Here is a 6,356-nt window from a genome sequence, read left to right as displayed (position 1 = left end):
AAAACAATAAAAAAAAATAAATGCAACAAAGAGTTGTTTCTTTGAGAAGGTTAATAAAATCGACAAATCCCTGGCTAAACTCACTAAAGAAAAAAGAGAAAGTACATAAATAAACAAAATCAGGGACGAAAGAGGGGAAATTATGACAGACACTGCAGAAACATAAAAGATCATACAAGAATACTGTGAAAAAGTATATAACAGCAAATTTAATAACCTAGAAGAAATGGACCAGTACTTAGAAAAATACAACCTTCTAAGACTGACTCAAGAAGAACTGAAAAATCTAAATAGACCGATCGCCAGTATGGAAATTGAAACAATCATCAAAAACCTACCAAAAAGTCAAAGTCTAGGACCAGATGGCTTCATCAGTGAATTCTACCAAACATTCAAAGATTTAATATCTATTCTCCTGAAACTCTTCCAAATAATCGAAGAGGAGGCAATACTTCCCAAGTCATTTTAAGAGGCCAATATTACTCTAATACCAAAATCTGGTAAAGATAACACACACACAAATGAAAACTATGGACCAATATCTCACATGAACACAGATGCAAAACTCCTAAATAAGATACTAGCAAACCAAATATAGTAACATATTAAAAAGATTATACACCATGATCAAGTAGGCTTCATTCCAGAGGCACAGGGATGGTTCAACATATGCAAATCAATTGATATACACCACATAAACAAATTAAAATATAAGAATCATATGTTCATATCAGTAGATGCAGAAAAAGCCTTCAACAAGATACAGCATCCATTTATGATCAAAACACTTAACAAAATCGATGTAGAAGGAAAATGCCTTAACATAATATAGGCTATATATGACAAACCCACAGCCAACATTATACTTAATGGTTAAAAAACTAAAAATCTTCCCTCTTAGATTAGGAACAAGGCAAGGCTGTCCACTATCACCACTCTTATTGAATATAACATTGGAGGTCCTAGTGAGTGCAATCAGACAAGAGGAAGATATAAAAGGCATCCAAATAGGTAACGAAGAAGTCAAACTATCATTTTGCGGATGATATGAGTTTCTACATGGAAAACCGTAAAGACTCCATAAGAACACTACTAGAAACAATAAGCAAATACAGTAAAGTCTCTAGATACAAAATGAACATTCAAAAACTTTCCTATACTCTAATAACGAAGTGTTAGAAAAAGAAGTGGAAAAAATAATTCCTTTTGCAATTGCAACAAAAAGAATAAAATATCTAGGAATAAATTTAATGAAACATGTGGAGGACCTATATAATGAAAACTACAAGACCCTATTAAAAGAAATCGAAGAAGATATAAAGAAATGGAAAGATAGTCTGTGTGTTTTTGGATTGGAAAAATCAACATAGTTAAAATGACCATATTACCTAAAGCATTATTCAGATTTAATGCAATCCCCATCAGGATCCTATCGGCATTTTTTAAAGAAATAGAATAAAAAATCATCAGATTTATATGTTAGCACAAAAGACCCCAGATTGCCAAAACCATCCTGAGAAAAAAGAATGAGGCTGGAGGCATCACTCTACCTGACTTCAAATTATACTACAAAGTGACAGTAATCAAAATGGCATGATATTGGCAGCAAACAGACACACGGACCAGTGGAAAAGAATCAAGAGTCCAGATGTAAACGCATGATATATGGGCAAATGATTTTTGACAAAAAATCCAAAAACATACAGTAGAGAAAGGAAAGCCTCTTCCATAAATGGTGCTGAGAAAACTGGAAAGCCACCTGCAAAAGAATGTAACCAGACTATTATCTACCACCAAACACCAAGATTAGCTCAATTAAGGACCTGAATATAAATGCAAATCAAAACCACAATGAGATACCATCTCACACTTGTTAGAATAACTATAGTCAACAAGATAAATAATAACAAGTGTTGAAGAGGATGTGAAGAAAAAGGAATCCATATACACTGTTGGTGGGACTGTAAATTGGTACAGCCACTATGGAAAGCAGTATGGTGTTTCCTCAAAAAAACTAAGAATTGATCTACCATATAATCCTGAAATCCTTCTACTGGGTATTTACCCCAAAGACTTGAAAACCCATATCCAAAAAGATATTTGCACACTGATGTTCATAGCATTATTCACAGTGGCCAGGACATGGAAGCAACTGAAATGTCCAACATTAGATGATTGGCTAAACAAGCTGTGGTACATATACGCAATAGAATACTATTCAGCCATAAGAAGAGATGAAATACTGCCATTTGCGACAACATGGATGGACCTCGAGATAATCATGCTAAGCGAAATAAGCCAGACAGAAAAAGTTGAAAATCACATGATATCACCGATATGTGGGATATAATCCTAAAAGCAACAAATGAACAGGACAAACAAACAGAGACTCATGGACATGGACTATAGACTAGTAGTTACAAGAGAATAGGGTATGGGGGTAGAGGGGAGAGGTAGACAGTTAAAGGGGGTCAAATATTGCAGAGTAGGGGGAGCATGAAGTGGATAAAGGGGATCAAATATATGGTAGCTGAAGGAAACTTTGTGTGGTAAACACACAATATACAGATGTCAAATGAGAATGTACACCTGAAAATTATATAATTGTATTAACCAATGTTACCCCAATAAACTTAATTTAAAAAGTGAAGAAAGGTTTACATTGCCGGCCAATAATATTCTATTCAGCAAAGTTTTCTTTCAGATATTTCGTATAAATAAAGATGTTCATAGATAAACAAAAGCTGAGAAAGTTCAACACCACTAGACCTGCCTTGGAACAAATGTTGAAAGGAGTTATTCAAGCTAAAATGAAAAAAATACTAATTAGTGATGTAAAAACAGAAAAGTTCACCACATACTGGTAGAGGTAAAAATATAAAACTACAAAACTATAAAACTCAAATGTGTAATAGGAGTGTGTTTACCACTCAACTATAGTATAGAGGTCAAATAAAAGCAGTATTAAAAATAATTATAAAAACAATAATATGTTGATAAATACACAATATAAAAAGATGTAAATAAGAACAACAAAAGTACAAACAGTTGGGAGTAAAAAGGTGAAGCTTTGTTCATGATTGAAGTTAAGTTGCTCTCAGCCTACAATGGACTGTTTTATCTATAAGATATCTTCTGTATGCCTCATGGTAACTAAAAAGCAAAAACCTAGAACAGATGCACTAAATATAAATATAGGGAAAACAGAGTACACTACCATAGAAAATCACCGGTTTACAAAGGTAGATATAAACAGAGAGAAAAATAAATAATGTAAATTAAAAAAAAAAAACACATGAAACAAGATGAAGTTAGTAAGTCCTCACATATCAGTAATAATTCTAAATGTTAATGGATTCAATTAACCAATGAAAAGGCATAGTGCAACTGGATGGATTGAAAAAATAAACAAGACCCAACTATGTGCTGATAAGAAGAGACTTTAGCTTCAGTGATACATATAGCCTCAAAGTGTGGGCAGTAGAAAAAGACATTCCATGTAAGTGGAAATCAAAAGAAAGCAGTGGCAGCTGAACTTCTATCTGACAAAATACACTTTAAGACAAAAACAGTACCAAAGAAGTCATTATATAATGATAAATGGGCCAATTCAATATGATATAACAATTGTAAATATATATGTACACAACATTGGAGCCCCTGAATATATTAGGCAAATATTGTCAGATCTAAAGGGAAAAGTAGAAGGCAATGCAATAATAGTTAGTAGGGGACTCCAATAGCCCACTGTCAACAGTGAATAGATTATCCAGACAGAAAATCAACAAGAAAACAATAGACTTGAATTATACATTACCCAAACAGACCAAACAGTCATTTATAGAACATTGTTCCAACAGAAGCAGAATGCAGGTACTTTTCAATTGCACACAGAGCATTATCTAGGATATCCATATAAGAGAACACAAAAGAAATCTTAGAATTTAAGGAGATTCAAATCATATCAAGTATCTTTTCCAAACAAAATGGTATGAAACAAGAAACCAACAAGAAAAAAAGCTGGAAAATCTACAAAGCTGTGTAAATTAAACAGCACACATCTGAACAACCAATGAGTCAAAGAAGAAATCAAAAGTCAAAAAAAAAATCTCAAAACAAATGAAAATGAAAACATAGAACATCAAGACTATATAATGCTGCAAAAACAATTTTGAGAAGTAAGTTTATGGTGACAAATGCCGACATTAAAAAAAGAGGAATATCCCAAATACACAACCTAACTTCACACCTCAAGAACCTAGAAAAAGAAGAAGAAATTAAGCCCAAAGCAGAAGGAAATAAGAAAGATCAGAGCAGAAATAAATGATACAGAAACCAGAAAAACAGAAAAAAAATCAGTGAAAATAAGAGCTAGTTTTTTGAAAACATAAAATTGACAAACTTTTAGCTGTGCTAAGAAAAAAGAGGGAAGACTCAAATACAATCAGAAATCAAAGAGACACTACAACTGATAACACAAAAATAAATAGGATTATAAAAGGGTACTATGAACAATATATACCAACAGATTAGATAACCTAGAAGAAATGGATAAATTTCTAAAAACATACAACCTACCAAGATTGAATTAGGAAGACAGAAAATATGAACAAACCAATCATTAGGAAAGAGATTGAATCACTAATCAAAACCTCTCAATACAAGAAAAGGACAGGAACAGATGGCTTCACTGGTGAATTCTACAAAACATTAATACTGATTAATAGAATTAATACCAATTCTTCTCAAACTCTTCCAAAAACCTAAAGAGGAGGGAACACTTACAAATTCATTTTACCAGGCCAGCACTACACTGTCACCAAGGACAAATTAGGGGTCTACAAGAAAATACTGTGTGTTTGGGATTTGTGAATTTCAATACTGAAAAATAAAGAAAAAACGTAATTTAAAAAAAAAACAACAAGGAAATGAATAAACAGTTTTCTAAAGAAGATATACAAATGGCCAACAAGTATACGAAAAGATGTCCAACATCACTAATTATTAGGGAAATGCAAACCAAAACCACAAGAAGTTATTACTTCATACCTCTTAGGATGGTCATTATTTAAAACAAACAAACAGAAAATAAGATGTGTTGCTGAGATTCTTCAGAAACTGGAATCCTTGCGCCATGTTTGGTGAATATAAAATGGTGCCGCTAATGGAAAACTGCATGGGGGTTCCTAAAAAATTTTTTAAACCACCATCTTTAAAAAACATATCAACAACCTCAGTTCAGGGTGTTTATTCAAGGGTATTGTAAACAGGATCTCTCGTGTTTATTACAGCATTATTTACAATAGTCAAGAGGTAGAAACAATCTAACTATCTATTGACAGATGAGTAGATAAAGAAAATATGGTGGATACATACAATGGAATATTGCTCATTCTTAAAAGAAAGGAAATCCTATTATATGATACAACATGGATAAATCTTGAGCACATTATGTTAAGTGAAATAAGCCAGTCACATTATGCTAAGTGAAATAAGCCAGAAGGGCAGATACTGCATGATTCCATTTATATGAGGTATCTAAAGTAATCAGACTCGTAGAAGCAGAAATTAGAATGGTGGTTGTCGAGGGCTGTGGGGATGGGGAATGAGGAGTTACTGTTCAATGAGTATAGAGTTTCAGTCATGCAAGATGAAAATGTTCTGGAGATCTGCTATACAACAATTCTTTACTGAATACTTAACATTCTGTTAAGGGGATAGATTACATGCTATGTGCTTTTTAACCCAATAAAAAAAAAATGGAAGATGCAGCCTTAACTTAGCAATAATTGTTTTAATATATAAATAGTCTAGGTGTGCCAATTAAAAGATAGAGTTAGCAGAGTGGATTAAAGAAACGCGGAGCAGTGTATATGTCTACAATAAATTTACTTCAAGGATAGACATATGTAGGTTGAAAGTAAATGGATGGAAAAAAGATATAACATTGAAACATTAATTTTTAAAAGAGCACTTCCACATAGACTTCAGAGCAAAGAAAATGACTAGGGATAAAGAGGAATATTATACAACATTCATAAAATAATATAATTATAGAGATAAAGAACAGAGATCAGAGGTCAAGGAAGGGGCGAAGAAAGCAAGCGTGGTTTTATAAAGGGTTAAAATCAGGGAACCTTGTGATGGTATGGTTAAGTATCTTGATGTAGTGATTACATGAACTACACACAAATACACACACAAGTGAGGAAATCTGAATAAGATCAATATCAATTTTCTGGATTTTAATATTGTACTATATTAATGCATCATAACATTAGGGGAAGCCAGGTGAAGGGTACACAGGATCTCCCTGTACATTTATTACAATTTGCTATGACTCTAAAATTATTTCA

General features: G+C 32.7%; 1 protein-coding gene across 14 annotated transcripts in view; it reads right to left on the bottom strand.

Moving 5' to 3' along the window:
• Positions 1-6,356, bottom strand: part of ZC3H12B (zinc finger CCCH-type containing 12B) — a 344,821-nt gene that overhangs the window by 319,387 nt on the left and 19,078 nt on the right. The window contains exon 3 of one of the 14 annotated variants that reach the window (XM_023524990.1): positions 5,050-5,186. The exons of 11 other annotated variants lie outside the window; for them this stretch is intronic. The gene's annotated coding sequence lies outside the window, so the exon portion shown is untranslated. Of the gene's footprint in view, positions 1-3,817; positions 3,903-5,049; positions 5,187-6,356 lie in introns of those variants that run through there. 2 more of the 14 variants (XM_023524991.1, XM_023524995.1) reach the window with 2 other exon arrangements.

This window comes from Pteropus vampyrus, unplaced genomic scaffold, assembly GCF_000151845.1.
Source record: "Pteropus vampyrus isolate Shadow unplaced genomic scaffold, Pvam_2.0 Scaffold516, whole genome shotgun sequence".
NCBI classification, from domain to species: Eukaryota; Metazoa; Chordata; class Mammalia; order Chiroptera; family Pteropodidae; genus Pteropus; species Pteropus vampyrus.
Note: the sequence above shows the minus strand (reverse complement) of the source record. Positions and strands in the feature narration are given on the sequence as shown.